At 37.9% G+C, this 24,594-nt stretch overlaps 2 non-coding genes across 2 annotated transcripts; both read right to left on the bottom strand.

Moving 5' to 3' along the window:
- Window positions 1–10,423: 10,423 nt before the first annotated feature.
- LOC112760295 (small nucleolar RNA R71) lies at window positions 10,424–10,531 on the bottom strand. Its single transcript, XR_003180743.1, has one exon. It is a non-coding gene; the product is annotated as a small nucleolar RNA R71 (small nucleolar RNA).
- Window positions 10,532–20,260: 9,729 nt separating this feature from the next.
- LOC112762022 (small nucleolar RNA R71) lies at window positions 20,261–20,368 on the bottom strand. The gene has a single exon (XR_003182384.1). It is a non-coding gene; the product is annotated as a small nucleolar RNA R71 (small nucleolar RNA).
- Between the last annotated feature and the right edge of the window lie 4,226 nt (window positions 20,369–24,594).

The raw sequence follows: 24,594 nt of genomic DNA on the forward strand, positions 1-24,594 counted from the left end.
GCTAATATAGCCAATGTAATTGCTTTCTGTTTCATACTTTCTTCTTAAATAACTCAGGACTTGCTTAGGGACAAGCAAGTATTAAGTTTGGTGTTGTGATGCCAAGGCATCTTAGGCTAGTTTCACTAGTATTTTTCTGTTAGTTTTAGTGGTTTTATGCATTTTCTTGAGCTTAAAGTAACCAAGAATGGTTAAAAGAATAACAAAGCAATGAACCATCCAAACAATATGATTTTGATGCAAATTCCATGAGTTTTAGTTATATTACTTGAATGCTATGAATGGAAGATTTCTCATGAAATTTTGCAAGACTTTGATGCATTTGTTTGGATGATTTCAGGGAAGAAGAGGCTAAGCAAGGAAGCAACAAAATCAAAAAAGGAAGCTTGAATATCACATGTGGAGTTTAAGTTCCAGTTTAAGCCTAAACTGGAGCTTAAACGCCAGAATCATGAAGGCTAAGAAATGCTGGAATTGAAGTTTAACCTCCAGTTTAACCTTAAACTGGAGGTTAAACGCCAGAATGAAAGTCTCACCAAAGAAGCATTCCACGTTTAACCTCCAGTTTAACCTTAAACTGGAGGTTAAACGCCAGAATGAGAATGCCACTCAGGAAGGAGTTCCACGTTTAACCTCCAGTTTAACCTTAAACTGGAGGTTAAACGCCAGAAATGGGAAGTGCACCAGGGAGCCATTTCACGTTTAAGCTCCAGTTTGACCTTAAACTGGAGCTTAAACGTGTTCGACCAAGTTTTCTCCTCCAGGGTTGCTTTCTCCATTTCCACGTTTAAGCTCCAGTTTAACCTTAAACTGGAGCTTAAACGTGTTCGACACCTCCAGGGCTACCCTTCTAAGCTTCCACGTTTAACCTCCAGTTTAACCTTAAACTGGAGGTTAAACGTGTTCGACCTCCAAGATGCCTCCTTCCATTTCCACGTTTAACCTCCAGTTTAACCTTAAACTGGAGGTTAAACGTGTTCGACCTCCAGGGCTGCCCTTCCTATCTCCACGTTTAAGCTTCAGTTTAACCTTAAACTGAAGCTTAAACGTGTTCGACTACATGACTCTCCAGGGCTGCCTTCTTCCATTTCCACGTTTAAGCTTCAGTTTAACCTTAAACTGAAGCTTAAACGTGCTTCTAAAAAAGGCCTCACTGGAAGTGTCTGGCGTTTAAGCTGCAGTTTAAGCTTAAACTGCAACTTAAACGCCACTCTTGGAAAAGGTTTCTGGGCCAAAAATAGTGCGGTTTAAGTTAGTCTTTGAGCACAAACATTAACTTAAACTTACTCTGGTATGAAACCCAATTGAATATCATGGTTTATGGGATTGGGCCTGAAGGATTGATGAGTTTGAAATCTCAATTTATTGAGTCATGTGTCATTATTTGATTATCACTAAGTTGGCTCAATGAATGTTACAGAATTTGGATCAACAGCCTCATCAAGATTATGGATCATAAACCCAAGGCAAAAGGAAAGCAGGGAGAGGCCTCAAAGCCCAAGAAACACAACAGAAGCTCAATATAGAAAGTGTATAAATAGGATAGAATTTAAGTTAGGAAAAACTTTTACCTTCACTTTTAGCTATTTTTCATATCTTTGTAATTGAATTCAGAGCTATGACTCACTAAACCCCCTTTCATTGGGTTAGGGAGCTCTATTGTAATTCAATGAATCAATAATAGTTTATCTTCTTCTTCAATCTTTTCTCTTGAATTTTGTTAGAAAGCTTCTCGATCTAATTCCATTGGGTAGTTGTCTTGGGAAAGAAACTACCCATAATTGGAATCCTTCGGAACCTTGGGAAAGGAATGGAGGATTCATGCTAGAGAAGCTTTCTCACAGTGAATTGGATTGGGGTTTGGATGGATATTGTGACATGTAATCCTACCAAATTGTGGTTCATGAAGCTGTGTGGTATAATCAGTGATCGAGCATCATCTCTTCTTATGAACATTTAAACCAAGGGATTGGGAATTTGTTCATTTTTAGAGAGAATTGGTGAGCCAAGGGATTGGGATCCAATCATATAAGATTGCCAAGCAAAATTCAATGAACGCATTGCTTGAGGAAGAGATAAACATGTTTTGATTCGGAGATCTCAATATCTCCTATAACCCAATGAATCCCCCAATTCTGATTTACATCTTCTCTTTACATTCTGCAACTCAATTCATGCAATCACCCCCATTCCCTTTTAATTTCAGCAATTTAGTTTCTGCTCTTTAATTCATGCAATTTAAGATTCCGCCATTTCAATTTCTTGTCATTTACTTTTCCCGCCAATTTTACATTCCGCAATTCTCATCTCAATCTTGATTCCGCTCAACTAGAACACACTTCTAATCCGAATTGCTCACTCAACCAATCCTTGTGGGATTCGACCTCACTCTATTGTGAGTTTTTACTTGACGATAACCGGTGCACTTGCCGGAAGGAATTTTGCCGATCGTGCAATTTCCTAAATCGTAGCATAACTAGTTTATGCGCATCAGTAACGTCATTCAAGGGAGATTGGGGACGTTAGTGACCACGTTGGTGTCACTAACGTCTTCGAGCCAAGACTTTACACATGACGTTACTCACACTAACGGCTTGACTAACGTGACTACTGCCTAACTTAAACTCTTCCAGCAAGCTGAGCAAAGTCCAATGAGTTTGTTAACTAAGGCCAAGGGCCCACATTCAGATACTTGTAGACTTAACTGAGGAGCAGAGAAGTAGTATATATAGGAGTAGCTTTGAACTAAAAAGAGGATTGAAACCTGGGGGATCCAGGATTGTAAACACTCACAATTTAATTTTCTCTGTACTCATTTTACTTTCAATGCACTTTACATTTTCGTTTTCCATTCCCAGAGCTATGATCCACTAAACCCCACTTTATTGGGGGAGGGAGTGATGAATCCATATTTTATGATATATTTTGGTTTGATTTGAGTGGATTCCATCACATAAACCCACATTTATTTACCTAAATAGTATGCTTTTGAGATTTCTTCCTAAATTGTGCTTGAAAGTCAAAACGTGCTCTTTTGAGCTTAATTTAGTCAATTTTATTCACTTTAATCCCATTTGGTGCCTTGATGTATTTGTTAAGTGATTTTCAGGTTTCCAAGGCAAGTATGGGTTGAAGAAGTGAGGAAAAAAGCATGCAAAAGGGAAGAATTCAAGAAATAAAGGATTTGGAAAGTTGCCAGCCCTGACCTCTCTGTACTAAATAGGTCATAACTTGAGCCATAGAGGTCCAAATGAGGCATTTCCAGCAACATTGGAAAGCTAACGTCCGGGGCTTCAAAATGATATGCAATTTACTATAGTGGACGTAAGTCTAAGTGTGTGTACGCACAAGTCAGGATTTATCATGTGTGCGGACGCACACATCTGTGCGTCCGCACAAGTCCCTGCAGGTGACCTCATTAATTGCAACTCGCTGACAGCGATTTTTGGGCCTCCAAAACCCAATCCAACTCATTTTTTGAAGCTATTTAAGGCCAAATTGAAGAAAGATGAAGGGGGTAATTAGGTTTAGTTTTTATGATATTTTCTCTTAGTTTCTAGAGAGAGAAGCTCCCCCCTCTATCTAGAATTAGGGTTCTTTAGTTTAATTTCTTGCAATTTCTACTTTTAATTCTTGTTTTCATTTACTTTTCCTTGTCATTTATTGTTATTGCATCTTGTTCTTCTTTATTTCTCTTGTTATTTCCTTTATTTTGTCACTTTTATGTTTTATGAACACTTTTGTCATTTTAATTCTAATTAATGCAAATTTATGTTTCCATGTCATTTATTGCTTTCTTAAGTTGTCATTGTCATTTCCTTGCTTTGGTAGTTTTAGAATTTATTTTAATATAATTTAATATTATTTTATTCTCATGCACACCAAGTGTTTGATAAAATGCTTGGCTTAGTTTTCACTTAGTTTTTCTTAACTCTTGGCTTGAAAATGATGACTTTGGTGATCCTTGAGTCATTGATGTCCATTCTTGTTTGATATATTAGAGTAGTTAGTTGATTTGGTTTCCCTTGACTCTATGTGACCCATTAGTGTTGACATAGGACTTAGGGATTGAAATTAACTATTCCTATTTGACTTATCTTCGATGTAAGGTTAACTAAGTAGGATTAACTCTTCATAATCATCATATGTTTGTGGTCAATGTCTAGGATAGGTAGCCTTAGCTCTCAATTACTTGCCAAGATGTTTTTTTGCATTTGAAGTTTCCTTTCCTTGTATTTAATTGCTTTGACTTTTATTGCTTTGATGTTACTTTCTTGCATGTTTAGTTTTCACCCTCTTGGTTGAGAAGTTGGGTGTTTGGGTGGAATTGAGTTGTGGATGTTCATTCCACATTGTGTGAGAATAGTTAATTGGTTTGGTTTCCATTGACGCTAGTCTTTTACTAAATAATTAGTGAGTTGACTAGGACTTATGGATTGAGATCAATTACACTCTTTTGACTAATTCTTAAGTAGGATTGACTAATTTGGATTCATTCCACACAATTGCCATGTTTGTGGTCTACAACTAGGATAGAAATCCTAAACTCCCCAATTTTTGCCAAGAGTCTTTTAATTGCTTTCCTTTTAATTCCTTGCATGCTTGCTTTAATTCTTGCTATTTACATTTCTTACTCTCTTGCTTGCATTCCCAATTCCCCATGCTCTCTCATAGCCAATAATTATATACTTCATTGCAACTCCTAGGGAGAATAACCCGGGAGCTAAATACTCTCGGTAATAATTTGTTTTGTATTGTGACATCTTTGGATTAACATTTGATTGATGGCCAAATTGTTGGGTTTGGACTATACTTGCAACGTCAATCCTATTTTTAGTATGAAAATCCAAACCCATGCATTTGGCCATCGTCAAATTTGGCGCCGTTGCTGGGGAGTTGCAATGGTGTAAAGTTAGTGGCTATTGTAAATATGTTAACATGTAAATAGCTTGCTTTTTGGTTGTCTTTGTTGATGGTAGGGATTGGGATCCTAGAGGACATTGGACATTCTAGCATTTGGTGGGGAAGTCAAGCACAAGCCACTATAGCAAGGGCTCTCTCAATTGTCTAACTTCAAGACATTAAATAAAAGTGTTTGGTAACATTGTTCCTACTCTTCTCTTTTTGTATATATTTTTTGGTTTATTGCATGTTTGTTTGGTTGATTAGCTTAGAATTAGTTTAATTTTGATATTTGTAAGTTAATTTTGGTTTGAATCATGAATTTATGGGTTCTTGCATGTTTTGATGTTTAGTTTTGATTGAACTAAGGCTTGGTACCATAGAATTTTGAAGAAAAATTTTTGCAAAACAGGGCATCTGTGCGGACGCACGTACTTGTGCGTGCGCACAAAACAGCTATTTTCTACTTCCTGTGCGTGCGCACCGACCTGTGCTCACGCACACGCATGATTTTGCCCTCTGTTCGCAGTGCCAGCACGCCTTGTGCGCGCGCGTTCCCCTACTTTCTGTGACCTGTGCGTGCACACCCACTCGTGTGCACGCATACATACCCTTTTTCGCGCTGTATGTGCGGCCGCACAAGCTTGTGCGTCCGCCAACTTGCAACCACTCTGGTGGGAGTGTTGGCATAGCCTGTGCGTGGGAACCCCTGCCCCTTATGCTCTGTGCGCGCGCACGGACTTGTGTGTGCGCGCACACGTGATCCTTTTCATGAAAAAAAAGTCTTCTGTGCATGCGCACAGGTTTGTGCGCACCCACACGCCTTAATTCCTCTTCTGTTCCAAGCACTCGCACCCTGCTGTGCATGAGCATAACCCCATTTTCTTCCTAGTGTGCGTACGCACACATACCTATGCGTGCGCACATGATGAGCGGATAATTTATACGCTTTTTGGCATTATTTTTACATAGTTTTTAGTATGATTTGATTAGTTTTTAATATATTTTTTTTAGCTTTTAAATAAAAATCACATTACTGGACTTTACTATGAGTTTGTATGTTTTTCTATAATTTCAGGTAATTTCTGGCTGAAATTGAGGGACTTGAGCAAAAATCAGATTCAGAGGCTGAAGAAGGACTGTAGATGCTGTTGGATTCTGACCTCCCTGCACTCAAAGTAGATTTTATGGAGCTACAAGAGCCCAAATGGTACGCTCTCAATTGCGTGGGAAAGTAGACATCCAGGGCTTTCCAGCAATATATAATAGTCCATACTTTGCCCGAGTTTAGATGACGCAAACTGGCGTTTAACGCCAGCTTTCTGCCCTATTCTAGAGTTAAACGCCAGAAAAATAGGTTACAAAGCAGAGTTAAACGCCAGAAACAGGTTACAAACTGGCATTTAATTCCAAGGAAGACCTCTACATGTGAAAGCTTCAATGCTCAGCCGAAGCACACACCAAGTGGGCCCAGAAGTGAATTTCTGCATCATTTACTTATTTCTGTAACCCTAGTAACTAGTTTAGTATAAATAGAACTTTTTACTATTGTGTTAAAGTCCTTAAGACCTTTGATCTTCTTTAGATCATTTTGTACACGTTTAGAGGGCTGGCCATTCGGCCATGCCTGGACCTTGCTCTTATGTATTTTCAACGGTAGAGTTTCTACACACCATAGATTAATGTGTGGAGCTGTGCTGTTCCTCATGAATTAATGCAAAGTACTATTGTTTTTCTATTCAACTTAAGCCTATTTCTTCTCTAAGATATTCATTCACACACAAGAACATGATGAATGTGATTATTATGTGACGTGATGAGCGGATAATTTATACGCTTTTTGGCATTATTTTCAGTATGTTTTTAGTGTATTTTAATTAGTTTTTATTATATTTTTATTAGTTTTAAAATAAAAATCACTCTTCTGGACTTGACTATGAGTTTGTGTGTTTTTTTGTGATTTCAGGTATTTTCTGGCTGAAATTGAGGGACCTGAGCAAAAATCTGATTCAGAGGCTGAAAAAGGACTGCAGATGCTGTTGGATTCTGACCTCCCTGCACTCAAAGTGGATTTTCTGGAGCTACAGAAGCCCAATTGGCACGCTCTCAATTGCGTTGGAAAGTAGACATCCTGGGCTTTTCAGCAATATATAATATTCTATACTTTGCTCGAGATTTGATGGCCCAAACAGGCGTTCCAATTCAGCTCAAGAATTCTGGTGTTTAACTCCAAAACTGGCACAAAAGCTGGAGTTAAACGCCCAAACTGGCACAAAAGCTGGCGTTTAACTCCAAGAAAAGTCTCTACACATGAAAGCTTCAATGCTCAGCCCAAGTACACACCAAGTTCTCTATAAATAGGACCTTTTGCTATTGTATTTTACACACTTGATATACTTTTGATCTTTGAGAGTCTTATGCATGTTTGGAGGCTGGCCTCACGGCCATGCCTAGACCTTGTTCTTATGTATTTTCAACGGTGGAGTTTCTACACACCATAGATTAAGGTGTGGAGCTCTGCTGTTCCTCATGAATTAATGCAATTACTACTGGTTTTCTATTCAACTCACGCCTACTTCTTCTCTAAGATATCACTTGTTCTTCAACTTGATGAATGTGATGATCCATGACACTCATCATCATTCTCACCTATGAATGTGTGCCTGACAACCACCTCCGTTCTACCTTCGATTGAGTGTGTATCTCTTGGGTTTCTAATCTAAGATTAGAACCTTCGTGGTATAGGCTAGAATTAATGGCAGCCATTCCTGAGATACGGAAAGTCTAAACCTTGTCTGTGGTATTCCAAGTAGGATCTGGGAAGGGATGACTGTGACGAGCTTCAAACTCGCGATTGTGGGGCGTGTGACAGACGCAAAAGGATCAATGGATCCTATTCCGACATGATCGAGAACCGACAGCTGATTAGCCGATGTTGTGATAGAGCATCAGGATCATTTTCACTGAGAGGACGGGATGTAGCCATTGACAACAGTGATGCCCAACATAAAGCTTGCCATGGAAAGGAGTATAAATGATTGGAAGAAGGCAATAGGAAAGCAGTGGTTCAAGGGGAACAAAGCATCTTCATACGCTTATCTGAAATCCACCAATGAATTACATAAATATCTCTATCTTTATTTTATGTTTTATTCATCTTTTAATTATCAATCCTCCATCACCACTTGAATCTGCCTGACTGAGATTTACAAGGTGACCATAGCTTGCTTCAAGCCGACAATCTCCGTGGGATCGACCCTTACTCACGTAAGGTTTATTACTTGGACGACCCAGTGCACTTGCTGGTTAGTTGTGCGGAATTATGACAAAGGGTGATTCACGTTTGAGAGCTCCAAGTCTTTGGCACCATTGTTGATGATCACAATTTCGTGCACCAAGTTTTTGGCGCCATTGCCGGGGATTGTTCGAGTTTGGACAGCTGACGGTTCATCTTGTTGCTTAGATTAGGTATTTTTCAGAATTTTTAAGAATGAATTCTAGAGTTTCAAGGTGATGTTCCCACCATCACAAAAGCTGATTGATTCTCATCAATTTAGCTATTGAATATAATGTCCTGCTGAAGCTTGGCCAAACATGTCTAATCTTCTTAGACTGAAGCTTTAGACTAACATTGCATGATTCCTGGAATTCTTATTAAAAGTTTTGATTCTCTTTATTTTCTTTTCTATATAATTTTCGAAAAAAATACAAAAAAATTTTTAAAATCATAAAACCAAAAATATTTTATGTTTCTTGTTTGAGTCTAGTATCAAATTTTAAGTTTGGTGTCAATTGCATGTTTCTGTTCTTCTTGCATTTTTCAAAAATTCATGCATGTTCTTCATTGATCTTCAAGTTGTTCTTGATGATTTTATTGCTCTGATCTTTAAATTCTCTTGTTTTGTGTGTTTTGTTGTTTTTGTTATGCATTCTCAATTTGTTGGTGTCTCTTATATGAAAATTTTTAAGTTTGGTGTCTTGCATGCATTGTTTATTTGATCTTAGTTGCATTTTTTTTATTGTTCTTCACCATTAAAAATTTCAAACATATTTTCAAAATTGTGTCTTTTCAAGTCAATAATACAGAGAATTGAAGATTCAGAACATTCAGCAGAGGAATCAAACAGAAAAAGCTAGGCGTTCAAAACGCCCAGTGAAGAAGGAAAACTGGCATTTAAACGCCAGCCAGGGTACCTGGCTGGGCGTTTAATGCCGAAAATGGTAGAGATTTGGGCGTTAAACGCCAGAATGGGCACCATTCTGGGCGTTTAACGCCAGGATGACACTAAAGGGAAGATTTTGTTTTTAATTCACATTTTTTTCAAGTTTTCATAATTTTTCAAAATCAAATCTTTTTCAAATCATATCTTTTCAATCATATCTCTTTCAAAATCAATTTCTTTCCATTTTATATTTATTTTTACCATTTTCAAAAATCCTTGCTTCAATTAAAAATTTACTTCAAAATTTCAAGTTGTTACTTGCCTATTAAGAAAGAATCAAACTTTAAATTTTGAAATCATATCTTTTAATTTCTTGATGGTCAAGTAATCAACTTTAATTTTAAAAACTTTCTTTTTCTAAATTGATTTTCAATCATATCTTTTCAAACATATCTTTTCAATCACATCTTTTTTAAAATTAATTTTTTCAATCATATCTTTTTCTAATTTTAAAATCTTTTTCAAAAATCACTTTATTTCTTTCCCAATCTTAGTTTTCGAAAATCTCAATCAAATTTTCAAATTTCTATTTAAAATCTTTTAATTAATTTTGAAAATTCTTCCCCTCTTTTGACATCCATCTATTTAAAGGACTAAGACTCCTCCTCAAGGTAGAATTCGAACTCTATCCCTTTTGATAAGTTCGAATTCCCTCTTCTCCACCTCCTCCTTCTATTCTTCTTTTCCTCTGACACCTCAAGGAATCTCTATACTGTGACATAGAGGATTCCCTACTTTCTTGTTCTCTTCTCTTTCATATGAGCAGGAACAAAGATAAAGGCATACTTGTTCAAGCTGATCCTGAACCTGAAAGGACCTTGAAGAGAAAGCTAAGAGAAGCTAAAGAACAATTCTCTTTAGAGGGCCTAACAGAACTCTTCAAAGAAGAAGAAACCATGACAGCCGAAAATAACAACAATGCCAACAATGCAAAGAAGGTGCTTGGTGACTTTACTGCACCTACTCCTGATTTCTATGGGAGAAGCATCTCAATCCCTGCTATTGGAGCAAACAACTTTGAGCTTAAGCCTCAATTAGTTTCTCTAATGCAACAGAATTGCAAGTTTCATAGACTTCCATTGGAAGATCCTCATCAGTTCTTAGCTGAGTTCTTGCAAATCTGTGACACTGTCAAGACCAATGGGGTTGACCCTGAAGTCTACAGAATTATGCTTTTTCCTTTTGCTGTAAGAGACAGAGCTAGGACATGGTTGGATTCACAACCTAAAAGCCTGAACTCTTGGGAAAAGCTAGTCAATGCCTTCTTGGCAAAGTTCTTTCCACCTCAAAAATTGAGCAAGCTTAGAGTGGAAGTCCAAGCCTTTAGACAGAAGGATGATGAGTCCCTCTATGAAGCTTGGGAGAGATACAAGCAATTGATCAGAAGGTGCCCTTCTGACATGCTTTCAGAATGGAGCATCATAGGAATCTTCTATGATGGTCTGTCTGAACTATCCAAGATGTCATTGGATAGCTCTGCTGGAGGATCTCTTCATCTGAAGAAGACGCCTGCAGAAGCTCAAGAACTCATTGAATTGGTTACAAATAACCAATTCATGTACACTTCTGAAAGGAATCCTGTGAATAATGGGTCAACTCAGAAGAAAGGAGTTCTTGAGATTGATACTCTGAATGCCATATTGGCTCAGAATAAAATATTGACCCAACAAGTCAATATGATTTCTCAGAGTCTGTCTGGAATGCAAGAAGCAATATGCAGTACTAAGGAAGCTTCATCTGAAGAAGAAGCTTATGATCCTGAGAACCCAGCAATGGAAGAGGTGAATTACATGGGAGAACCCTATGGAAACACCTATAATCCTTCATGGAGAAATCATCCAAATCTCTCATGGAAGGATCAACATAGACCTCAATAAGGTTTTAACAACAATAATGGTGGAAGAAACAGGTTTAGCAATAGCAAGCCTTTTCCATCATCTTCTTAGTAACAGACAGAGAATTCTAAGCAGAGCCACTCTGACTTAGCAACCATTGTCTCTGATCTAATCAAAACCACTCAAAGTTTCATGGCTGAAACAAGGTCCTCCATTAGAAGTTTGGAGGCACAAGTGGGACAGCTGAGTAAGAAAATTACTGAACTCCCCCCTAGTACTCTCCCAAGCAATACAGAGGATAATCCGAAAAGAGAGTGCAAGGCCATAACCACATCTCACATGGCCGAACATGGAGAGGAGGAAGAGGCAGTGACTCCCACTGAAGAAGACCTCAACGGACGTCCACTAACCTCCATGGAGTTCCCTAATGAGGAACCATGGGAATCTGAGGCTCATTCTGAGACCATAGAGATTCCATTGAATTTACTTTTGCCTTTCATAAGCTCTGATGAGTATTCTTCCTCTGAAGAGGATGAAGATGTCACTGAAGAGCAAGTTTCTAAGTACCTTGGAGCAATCATGAAGCTAAATGCCAAGTTATTTGGTAATGAGACTTTGGAGAATGAACCTCCATTGCTCATCAAAGAACTGGATGACTTGACTAGGCAGAGATTACCTCAAAAGAGACAAGACCCTGGAAAGTTCTCAATCCCTTGTACCATAGGCACCATGACCTTTGAGAAGGCTCTGTGTGACCTAGGGTCAAGCATAAACCTTATGCCTCTCTCTGTAATGGAGAAGCTAAGGATCATTGAGGTACAAGCTGCAAGAATCTCACTAGAGATGGCAGACAATTCAAAGAAACAGGCTTATGGACTTGTAGAGGATGTCTTGGTAAAGGTTGAAGACCATTACATCCCTGCTGATTTCATAATCTTAGAAACTAGGAAGTGTATGGATGAATGCATCATCCTTGGCAGACCCTTCCTAGCCACAGTAAAGGCTGTGATTGATGTTGACAGAGGAGAATTGATCATTCAAGTGAATGAAGACTCCCTTGTGTTTAAAGCTCAAGGATATCCCTTTGTAACCATGGAGAGGATGCATGAAGAGCTTCTCTCAATACAGAGTCAAACAGAGCCCCCACAGTCAAACTCTAAGTTTGGTGTTGGGAGGCCACAACCAAACTTTAAGTTTGGTGTTGAACCCCCACATTCAAACTCTAAGTTTGGTGTTGGGAGGTTCCAACATTGCTCTGAACATCTGTGAGGCTCCATGAGAGCCACTGTCAAGCTATTGACATTAAAGAAGCGCTTGTTGGGAGGCAACCCAATCTTTACTATCCTATGATAAATTTCTATGTTCTATTGTTATTTTATGTTTTCTGTAGGTTGATGATCATGTGAAGTTACAAAAACAATTGAAAAAGCAAAAACAAAGTGAAAAACAGAATGAAAAATAGAACACCCTGGAGGAGACAGTTACTGGTGTTTAAACGCCAGTAAAGGTAGCAGAATGGGCGTTAACCGCCCAGTCTGGCACCGTTCTGGGCGTTTAACGCCAGAAAAGGGCACCAGACTGGCGTTTAACTCCAGGAATGGGCAAGAAGCTGGCGTTAAATGCCAGAAATGGGCAGCAGCCTGGCATTTAACGCCAGGATTGGCAAAAAGGGGCGTTTTGCACGCCACTTGGTGCAGGATGAGATATCCTTGACACCTCAGGATCTGTGGACCCCACAGGATCCCACCTACCCCACCACTCTCTTTCTTCTTCACCCATTCACCAATCACCTCAATACCTCTTCCCCAAAAACCACTCACCTATCAAATCCCACTATTCTCTTCACCACTCACATCCATCCTTTATAAAACCCCATTTACCTCACCATTCAAATTCAAACCACTTTCCCTCCCAAACCCACCCTCTATGGCCGAACCTTACACACCCCTCTCAATCCTATATAAACCCATCTTCACTCCTTCATTTTCACACAACCTAAACACCACTTCCCCCCTTAGCCGAAATACAAAGCCCACTCCATCTCCTCTATTTCTTCTTCTTCTACTCTCTTCTTTCTTCTTTTGCTCGAGGATGAGCAACCTTCTAAGTTTGGTGTGGTAAAAGCTAAAGCTTTTTGTTTTTCCATAACCATTTATGGCACCAAAGGCTGGAGAAACCTCTAGAAAGAGGAAAGGGAAGGCAAAAGCTTCCACCTCCGAGTCATGGGAGATGGAGAGATTCCTCTCAAGGGTGCATCAAGACCACTTCTATGAAGTTGTGGCCAAGAAGAAAGTGATCCCCGATGTCCCTTTCAAACTCAAAAAGAATGAGTATCCGGAGATCCGACATGAGATCCGAAGAAGAGGTTGGGAAGTTCTCACCAACCCCATTCAACAAGTCAGAATCTTAATGGTTCAAGAGTTCTATGCCAATGCATGGATCACCAAGAACCATGATCAAAGTGTGAACCTGGATCCTAAGAATTGGCTTACAATGGTTCGAGGGAATTACTTAGATTTTAGTCCAGAAAATATAAGGTTGGCATTCAACTTACCTATGATGCAAGGAGATGCACACCCATACACAAGAAGGGTCAACCTTAATCAAAGGTTGGACCAAGTCCTCATGGACATATGTGAAGAGGGCGCTCAATGGAAGAGAGATTCAAGAGGGAAGCCAGTTCAACTAAGAAGGCATGACCTCAAGCCTGTGGCTAGGGGATGGTTGGAGTTCATCCAACGCTCAATCATTCCCACTAGCAACCGGTCTGAAGCTACTATAGACCGGGCTATCATGATACATAGCATCATGATTGGAGAGGAAGTGGAAGTTCATGAGGTTATATCCCAAGAACTCTACAAAGTGGCAGACAAGTCCTCTCCTTTGGCAAGGTTAGCCTTTCCTCATCTCATTTGTCACATTTGCAATTCGGTTGGAATTGACATAGAGGGAGACATTCTCATTGATGAGGACAAACCCATCACTAAGAAAAGGATGGAGCAAACAAGAGAACCTCATCAAGAGCATAAGGAAATTCCTCATCATGAAATCCCTGAGATACCTCAAGGGATACATCTTCCTCCACAAAACTATTGGGAGCAAATCAACACCTCCCTAGGAGAATTGAGTTCCAACATGGGACAACTAAGGGTGGAGCACGAAGAGCATTCCATCCTCCTCCATGAAATCAGAGAAGATCAAAGAACCATGAGAGAGGAGCAACAAAGGCAAGGAAGAGACATTGAGGAGCTCAAGCACTCCATAAGATCTTCAAGAGGAAGAACAAGCCGCCATCACTAAGGTGGACCCGTTCTTTAATTTTCTTGTTCTTTATTTTTCTGCTTTTTCGAAAATTGTGCTTTATGTTTATTTATGTTTGTGTCTTTATTACATGATCATTAGTGTCTAAGTGTCTATGCCTTAAAGCTATGAAAATGAATCCATCACCTTTCTTAAATGAAAAATGTTTTCAATTGAAAAAGAAAAATAAGTGCATGAATTTCAAATTTTAAACAGTTTAATTATTTTGATGTGGTGGCAATGCTATTGTTTTTCTGAATGAATGCTTGAATAGTGCATATTTTTGAATTTGATTGTTTATGAATGTTAAAATTATTGGCTCTTGAAAGAATGAAAGGAAAAGGAGAAATGTTATCTGATGATCTGAAAAATCATAAAATTGATTCTTGAAGCAAGAAAAAGCAGTGAAAAGCTTGCAGAAAAAAAAAGGGATATATGCGAAAAAAAAAGCAAGCAGAAAAAGCCAATACCCCTTTAAACCAAAAGGCAAGGGTGATAAAAAGGATCCAAGGCTTTGAGCATCAGTGGATAGGAGGGCCCACAGGAATAAAATCCTGGCCTAAGCGGCTAAACCAAGCTATCCCTAACCATGTGCTTGTGGCGTGAAGGTGTCAAGTGAAAACTTGAGACTGAGTGGTTAAAGTCGAGGTCCAAAGCAAAAAGAAGAATGTGCTTAAGAACCCTGGACACCTCTAATTGGGGACTCTAGCAAAGTTGAGTCACAATCTGAAAAGGTTCACCCAGTTATGTGTCTGCGGCATTTATGTATCCGGTGGTAATACTGGAAAACAAAGTGCTTAGGGCCACGGCCAAGACTCTTAAAGTAGCTGTGTTCAAGAATCAACATACTTAACTAGGAGAATCAATAACACTATCTGGATTCTGAGTTCCTATAGATGCCAATCATTCTAAACTTCAAAGGATAAAGTGAGATGCCAAAACTGTTCAGAAGCAAAAGCTAAAAGCCCCGCTCATCTAATTAATACTGATCTTCATAGATGTTTTTGGAATTCATTGTACATTCTCTTCTTTTTATCCTATTTGATTTTTAGTTGCTTGGGAACAAGCAACAATTTAAGTTTGGTGTTGTGATGAGCGGATAATTTATACGCTTTTTGGCATTGTTTTCAGTATGTTTTTAGTATATTTTAATTAGTTTTTGTTATATTTTTATTAATTTTTAAATAAAAATCACTCTTCTGGACTTTACTATGAGTTTGTGTGTTTTTCTATGATTTCAGGTATTTTCTGGTTGAAATTGAGGGACCTGAGCAAAAATCTGATTCAGAGGCTGAAAAAGGACTGCAGATGCTGTTGGATTCTGACCTCCCTGCACTCAAAGTAGATTTTCTGGAGCTACAGAAGCTTAATTGGCGTGCTCTCAATTGCTTTGGAAAGTAGACATCCTGGGCTTTGCAGAAATATATAATAGTCTATACTTTGCCCGAGATTTGATGGCCCAAACAGGTGTTCCAAGTCAGCTCAAGAATTCTGGCGTTTAACTCCAAAACTGGCACAAAAGCTGGAGTTAAACGCCCAAACTGGCACAAAAGCTGGCGTTTAACTCCAAGAAAAGTCTCTACACATGAAAGCTTCAATGCTCAGCCCAAGCACACACCAAGTGGGCTCGGAAGAAGATTTCTGCATTAATTACCTATTTCTGTAACCCTAGGCTACTAGTTCTCTATAATAGGACCTTTTGCTATTGTATTTTACACACTAGATATACTTTTTATCTTTGAGAGTCTTATGCACATTTGGAGGCTGGCCTCACGGACATGCCTAGACCTTGTTCTTATGTATTTTCAACGGTGGAGTTTCTACATACCATAGATTAAGGTGTGGAGCTCTGCTGTTCCTCATGAATTAATGCAATTACTACTGTTTTTCTATTCAACTCACGCCTACTTCTTCGCTAGGATATCACTTGTTCTTCAACTTGATGAATGTGATGATCCGTGACACTCATCATCATTCTCACCTATGAACGTGTGCCTGACAACCACCTCCGTTCTACCTTCGATTGAGTGTGTATCTCTTGGATTTCTAATCTAAGATTGGAACCTTCGTGGTATAGGCTAGAATTAATGGCAGCCATTCCTGAGATCTGGAAAGTCTAAACCTTGTCTGTGGTATTTCGAGTAGGATCTGGGAAGGGATGACTGTGACGAGCTTCAAACTCGCGATTGTGGGGCGTGTGACAGACGCAAAAGGATCAATGGATCCTATTCTGACATGATCGAGAACCGACAGCTGATTAGCCGATGTTGTGACAGAGAATCAGGACCATTTTCACTGAGAGGACGGGATGTAGCCATTGACAACGGTGATGCCCAACATAAAGCTTGCCATGGAAAGGAGTATGAATAATTGGAAGAAGGCAATAGGAAAGCAGAGGTTCAAGGGGAACAAAGCATCTTCATACGCTTATCTGAAATCCACCAATGAATTACATAAGTATCTCTATCTTTATTTTATGTTTTATTCATCTTTTAATGATCAATCCTCCATCACCACTTGAATCTGCCTGACTGAGATTTACAAGGTGACCATAGCTTGCTTCAAGCCGACAATCTCCGTGGGATCGACCCTTACTCACATAAGGTTTATTACTTGGACGACCCAGTGCACTTGCTGGTTAGTTGTGCGGAATTGTTACAAAGTGTGATTCACGTTTGAGAGCTCCAAGCCTTTGGCGCCATTGTTGATGATCACAATTTCGTGCACCATGACGCTCATCACCATTCTCACTTATGAACGCGTGCCTGACAAACACTTCCGTTCTACATGAAAGCAAGCTTGAATGCATATCTCTTAGCCTCCTGATCGTGAGATCAGAGTCTTCGTGGTATAGGCTAGAATTATTGGCGGCCATTCTTGAGATCCGAAAAGTCTAAACCTTGTTTGTGGTATTCCGAGTAGGGTCTGGGAAGGGATGGCTGTGACGAGCTTCAAACTCGCGAGTGTTGGGCGTAGTGACAGACGCAAAAGGATTACTGAATCCTATTCCAGTATGATCGAGAACCGACAGATGATTAGCCGTGCGGTGACAGCGTATTTTGGACCATTTTCACTGAGAGGACGGGATGTAGCCATTGACAATGGTGATGCCCAACATACATCTTGCCATGGAAAGGAGTAGGAAGGATTGGATGAAAGCAGTAGGAAAGTAGAGATTTAGAAGGAACCAAGCAGCTCCATACGCTTATTTGAAATTCTCACCAATGAATTACATAAGTATCTCTATCTTTATTTTACGTTTTATTTATCTTTTAATTATTAAAACTCTATAACCATTTGAATCTGCCTGACTGAGATTTACAAGGTGACCACAGCTTGCTTCAAGCCGACAATCTCCGTGGGATGGACCCTTACTCACGTAAGGTTTATTACTTGGACAACCCAGTGCACTTGCTGGTTAGTTGTGCGAAGTTGTGACAAAGAACTAAGATTATGAACATGCGTATTAAGTCTTTAACACCGTTACCAAGGAATGAACGATCACGATTTCGTGCACCAAGTTTTTGGCACCGTTGCCGGGGATTGTTCGAGTTTGGACAACTGACAGTTCATCTTTTTGCTCAGATTAGGTAATTTTATTTTAATTTTAAGTTTTTGTTTTAATTATTTCTATTTTCGAAAAAATTTAAAAAAAATATATAAAAAATAAAAATAATAAAAATTGAATTATTCTATGTTCTTCAAAATTTTTAAGAATGAATTCTAGAGTTTCATGATGATCTGTTGAAGTCTGGCTGGCTGTAAAGCCATGTCTAAATTCTTTTGGATTGAGGCTTCCTCTTCACATGCTTTAACTATGTATGCTAAAGCTTGGCTAGCCATTGGCCATGTCAATTGTTTTGGACCGGAGCTTTCACTGAAAGCTTGGCTGGCTAGTAAGCCATGTCTAATTCCTGGACCGGAGTTTTAGATTAACATTGCATGATTCCTGGAATTCTTATCAAATATTTTGAAATTCTTATTTTTCTTTTTCAAAATAATTTTTGAAAACTCCAAAAAAAAAATTAATAAAATCATAAAAACCAAAAAAATTTTTGTGCTTCTTGTTTAAGTATAGTGTCAATTCTTAAGTTTGGTGTCAATTGCATGCTTTTATAATTTTCTTTAATTTTCGAAAATTCATCATATGTTCTTCATGATCTTCAAGTTGTTCTTGATGTTCTTCTTTGTTTGATCCTTGCATTTTCATGTTTTGTGACTTTTCTTGTTTTCCATATGCATTTTCAATTTGTTAGTGTCTCAACATTAAAAATTTTTAAGTTTGGTGTCTTGCATGTTTTTCTTTTCTTAAAAATTTTCAAAAATAAGTTCTTGGTGTTCATCTTGACATTCAAAGTGTTCTTGATGTTCATCTTGACATTCAAAGTGTTCTTGCATGCATTGTGTGTTTTGATCCAAAATTTTTATGCATTGAGGCTTTTTGATGTTTTTCTCTCTCATCATTAAAATTCAAAAATAAAAAAATATCTTTCCCTTTTTCTTCTCATAAAATTTGAATATTTGAGTTGACTTTTTCAAAAATTTTTAAAATTTAGTTGTTTCTTATGAGTCAAATCAAATATTCAATTTAAAAATTCTATCTTTTTCAAATCTTTTTCAAAAATCAAATCTTTTTCATTTGTTTTCTTTCATAATTTCAAAATTTTCAAAATTTATTTTCAAAATTTTTTTCTTATTTTCATTTCCTAATTTCAAAATCTTTACTAACAATTAATGTGATTGATTCAAAAATTTTAAGTTTGTTACTTACCTAGTAAGAAAGGTTCAATCTTTAAATTTTAAAATCGTATATTTTTCTTTCTTGTTAGTCAAGTAATCAACTTTAATTTTCAAAAATCAAATATTTTTAATTTCCTTTTTAAATCTTTTTCAAATTAAATTTCAATCATATCTTTTTCATTTTCAATCATATCTTTTTCAAAATCAATTTCAAAATCTTTTCTAACTTCTCACCCTTTCAAATTTGATTTTCAAATTTTTTTCAATTAACCACTTAACTTTTGTTTGATTTTAAAAGTTTTCTATTTCAATCATATCTTTTTCAAAATCACCTAACTAATTTTCTCTCTCTAATTTTCGAAAATTACTAACTCCTTTTTCAAAATTTGTTTTAATTAACTAATTGTTTTAATTTTTAATTTTAATTTTACTCCTTCTCTTAATTTTCGAATTTTAACTTTAATTTTAAATTAAAAACAAAAATATTTTTATTTTATTTTATTTAATTTTCGAATTCTTCCCTCTCTCATCTCCTTCTAATTATTTATTTATTTACTAACACTTCTCTTCTACTCAAAAATTCGAACCAACTCTTCTCCTTTGTGTTCGAATTCTTATCTTTTCTTTCTTCCATCCTTCTCTTCTTATACTCATATAAGGAATCTTTATACTGTGACATAGAGGATTTCATATTTTCTTTTCTATTCTCTTCTTTTTCATATGAGCAGGAACAAGGATAAGAACATTCTTGTTGAAGCTGATCCTGAACCTGAAAGGACTTTGAAGAGGAAGCTAAGGGAAGCCAAAGCACAACTCTCTGGAGAAAATCTGACAGAAATTTTTGAAAAAGAAGGAGACATGGCCGAAAATAATAACAATGGTGGAGATGCAAGGAAGATGCTTGGTGACTTTACTGCACCAAATTCCAACTTGCATGGAAGAAGCATCTCAATCCCTGCCATTGGAGCAAACAATTTTGAGCTAAAGCCTCAATTAGTTTCTCTGATGCAACAGAATTGCAAGTTTCATGGACTTCCATCAGAAGATCCTTTTCAGTTCTTAACTGAATTCTTGCAAATCTGTGATACTGTTAAGACTAATGGGGTTGATCCCGAGGTCTACAGGCTTATGCTTTTCCCGTTTGCTGTAAGAGACAAAGCTAGAATATGGTTGGACTCTCAACCTAAAGATAGCCTGAACTCTTGGGATAAGCTGGTCACGGCTTTCTTAGCCAAGTTCTTTCCTCCTCAAAAGCTTAGCAAGCTTAGAGTGGATGTTCAAACCTTCAAACAGAAAGAAGGTGAATCCCTCTATGAAGCTTGGAAAAGATACAAGCAACTAACCAAAAAGTGTCCTTCTGACATGCTTTTAGAATGGACCATCCTGGATATATTCTATGATGGTTTATCTGAATTATCTAAGATGTCATGGACCATTCTGCAGGTGGATCCATTCACCTAAAGAAAATGCCTGCAGAAGCTCAGGAACTCATTGACATGGTTACAAATAACCAGTTCATGTACACTTCTAAAAGGAATCCTATGAGTAATGGGACGCCTCAGAGGAAGGGAGTTCTTGAAATTGATACTCTGAATGCCATGTTGGCTCAGAACAAAATATTGACTAAGCAAGTCAATATGATTTCTCAGAGTCTGAATGGATTGCAAGCTGCATCCAACAGTACTAAAGAGGCATCTTCTGAAGAAGAGGCTTATGATCCTGAGAACCTTGCAATAGTAGAGGTGAATTACATGGGAGAACCCTATGGAAATACCTATAATCCCTCATGGAGAAATCATCCAAATTTCTCATGGAAGGATCAACAAAAGCCTCAACAAGGCTTTAATAATGGTGGAAGAAACAGGTTTAGCAATAGCAAGCCTTTTCCATCATCCACTTAGCAACAGACAGAAAATTCTGAGCAGAATACATCTAGCTTGTCAAATATAGTCTCTGATCTATCTAAGGCCACTGTAAGTTTCATGAATGAAACAAGGTCCTCCATTAGAAATTTAGAGGCACAAGTGGGCTAGCTGAGTGATGGGAAAATTTGTGGAAAACTGAATCTTCCAAAATAGCCAAAACTAACCGGCAAGTGCACCGGGTCGCATCAAGTAATAAAAACTCACGGGAGTGAGGTCGATCCCACAGGGATTGAAGGATTGAACAATTTTAGTTTAGTGGTTGATTTAGTCAAGCGAATCAAGTTTTAGTTGGGTGATTTGTGATTTGCAGAAATTAAATTGCATGGGAGTAAAGAGAACAGGGAATTAAAGTGCTGAATCTTAAAGAAGAAGAAATTAAATAGCAAAAACTTAGAATGCAAGAAATGTAAATTGCGGAATCTTAAAGTGCAAGAAATGTAAACGGCTGGAATTATAAAGGGAATTGGGGAATGGATTTGCAGAATTTAAACAAAGAGAAGTTGAATTGCATTAAACAGAAGAGTAAAAGGGAATTGGGATTGAAGCGGATCTTGAAGCAGTAAAGTAAATGAACATTAAAAGCAAGAAACAAAATGTAAATTGGGAATTTAGATCTCAAGGCCCAGAGACTAGAAAACCAAGTCTAGATCTCAATGCCTTCCCAGATCCAACAAGAACAATTTCAAGGGAATTGTAAATTGCAAGGAAAGTAGATGAGAAGTAAGTAACGGAGACAGAAATTTAAATTCAGTAAATTAGCAGAGAGATCCAAGGATGAGATTGAAACAGAATTTCTTCAAATCTCCAACCCAAGATCCAAGACAAGTGTAATTGAAATTGAAAGCAATAAAACTAAGAGGAAGAGGAATGAATTCTCCTTCCCCAAGACAAAGAAATTAAAGATCACTCCAATTAGCTCAAAACCCAAAAGCTCTCTCCCAAAATCACTCAGTAAAAACTCAAAAGGAAAAAAGCCCTCTAAAAACATCAAATCCTAAGCTATTTATACACTTTCTTCCAATGATCATTAAGCATTGAATTGGGCCTTTAGTCTTGATGGAATTGGGTTGATAGTAGCCTCCGTTGATTGCTCTTGGTGTTGGGAAGAAATCCATTAGTGAAACGGGCCATGAGTCATTCACATTTGAGCCAACGTTTGAGTCAAACGTTGACTCAAACGTTACTTGAGTGAAATTATGCAGCATAGGCCATTTGCTGTCATCCACGTTTGAGCTAACGTTTGAGGTCAAACGTGAGCTCAAACGTGGTTCTTCCCTCTTGCATGCTTCTTGGGGCTACTTTGTCCTCTTGTTGTGTTGCCAATTTTTGTGCCCAATAGAGACTATTATATATGGTTGGAAAGCTCTGAATGTCAGCTTTCTAACCCACTTGGAATCACCTCAATTGGACATCTACAACTCAAGTTATTCTTGTTTGAAGTGTGCCCCCTTCATGCTGTTTGGCGCCAACGTTTGACCTCACGTTTGAGTCAAACGTTGGCTCAAACGTTGCTGCCTCCAGGGATGCCATTTCTCTTCTCTTTGGCGCCAACGTTTGACCTCACGTTTGAGGCAAACGTTGGCGCAAACGTTGCCTTCCCAGGAGCTTCAATTCTCTTCTCTTTTGGAGCCAACGTTTGACCTCACGTTTGAGGCAAACGTTGGCTCAAACGTTGCCTTCCATGAGCTTCATTCTTCAGCCAACGTTTGACCTCAACGTTTGAGGCAAACGTTGGCGCAAACGTTGGCTTTCCCCAGGGTGTTCTTCAACTGCTACTCACGTTTGAGTTGACGTTTGACTCAAACGTTAGCTCAAACGTGAATTCCATTTTCTTAAACCCATTCTTGCAACCTTCTTCCATAATGTTGGCACATCTTTTGTTTCCTTTCTTCACCTACAAGTAATCAAAACAACCAATCAAAGTATCACAAAATTCACAAGGTTTATAAATCAATTAGTTATCAACTAAAGTTGGCTTGAATCTCATGATTTTGTATCAATTAAGAGATGGTTGCTTGAATTAAGGAAACCATGCAATTCCAATCCAAATGGCTAATTTATAATACAAGAAAGTGCATAAAACTAAGTGAAATCAAAAGAAAAAGACTAGTTAAAATAGGCTAAGATGACTTGTCATCACAACACCAAACTTAAAGCTTGCTTGTCCTCAAGCAAGAAATGAATTATTATGAAGAAAAGATGAAATGGAAGAGGATGTTCATGCTAGCAGAGTATTATTGATAGTTCATGGGGTTTTGTGTGGATTATACAAATACTCACTTCTTATTGACTCCTAGGCCTAGAAAGTCTCCTTCAAGCTTCAAGTGACATATTGCTATGACCTCTCATTATTCCTTTATCCTTGGCTATTACTTTGTTCATAAGCTTTATTTGAGTGCATGTGTAGCAAGTCCATTTTCTTTTCTTTATACTTGACACATTATTCACCATAGACACTTGGCTCACATTCCTTCTTAAAACATTGATGCCCAGCACCTCTTTGGGTTACTAAATGCCTTGTAGATAGGTTGCTCTTGATAGTGGACTTTCAGCTGATGATCCCGGATTAGTTAACCCAAGTCACCGAGTGTTGATGCACTCCTAAGAGCTTACTAATCCAAGCTGATCCTAGTACTAAGACATCACAGGCATATATTTTACAGTTCAAGCTATTGGTGTCCAGCTTTGTTTCTTTTTGTTCTGCCACTTTTTGGCTATCTTTTTTCTTTTTTTTCCTCCTTTTGTTTTTCTTTCTAACCAAGGAATTTAATTCAATTGAGATTCATAGACAGTAGGCCACTCTTTACTTAGAAGGGGATATTCTGGCTCTTTATTCATTAAAAGTGAGTTTTTATACAATCACACACATACCACCACTTACTTTTATTCTACTTCTATCTAACAGAGACTATCTTGCTTCACATTCAAACTGTTCTTTTATTGAATTTAAAGATGCAGAGGACAACACATGCTTCTTGTCAAGTGAAAATGAACACACAAGCACACACATAAACTAGCCTACTTATTTTAAAAGAAACGAAAATGATATACAGACTACTACACTAACAGTTACTATTAAGATGGGCATATTCACACTTCCAATTTAGAGTAATTCAATGCTGATGGAGTTAAGTGACAATACAACCTCTTGGTGGCTTCTTCTTCCTTTTTTTTTTTTCAGCTAATGGTGTGTAGTCCTCCCAAGAAAGTGATTGAATTCCTGCAGTGTTAATGGAAGTTGCTTGTTTCTCAAGCCCTTAGATGACTGGTTAGTGTGCAAGACTTTCTTGTAGGCGTTTGAACTTACTTTGGTGTGTGAACACCAAACTTAGTCCCTTGCCATGTTTCTTATGCATAACCATATGTGAAAGCCTAAGTCTTTGCTAAAGATAATAAAACTAAAAACTAGAAACAGACAATGATTAAATGATTTATCAGATTGCTTGGAGCTAGTAACCCTTTGTGCAGAAGGTGAGAATGTGTTTTTAAGTGAGATTTTGGTGGAACACCAAACTTAGAATCCTTTATTCTCCCTTAAATTGTTTTGGTGTGAAACACCAAACTTAGCTCCTTGCAATACATACCAATCATTTAACCTTTTATTGAAGTAACTAAAGAAAACTACCTCAGGTTGGGTTGCCTCCCAACAAGCGCTCTTTTCTTGTCACT

This window comes from Arachis hypogaea, chromosome 16, assembly GCF_003086295.3.
Source record: "Arachis hypogaea cultivar Tifrunner chromosome 16, arahy.Tifrunner.gnm2.J5K5, whole genome shotgun sequence".
Classification (NCBI taxonomy): Eukaryota; Viridiplantae; Streptophyta; class Magnoliopsida; order Fabales; family Fabaceae; genus Arachis; species Arachis hypogaea.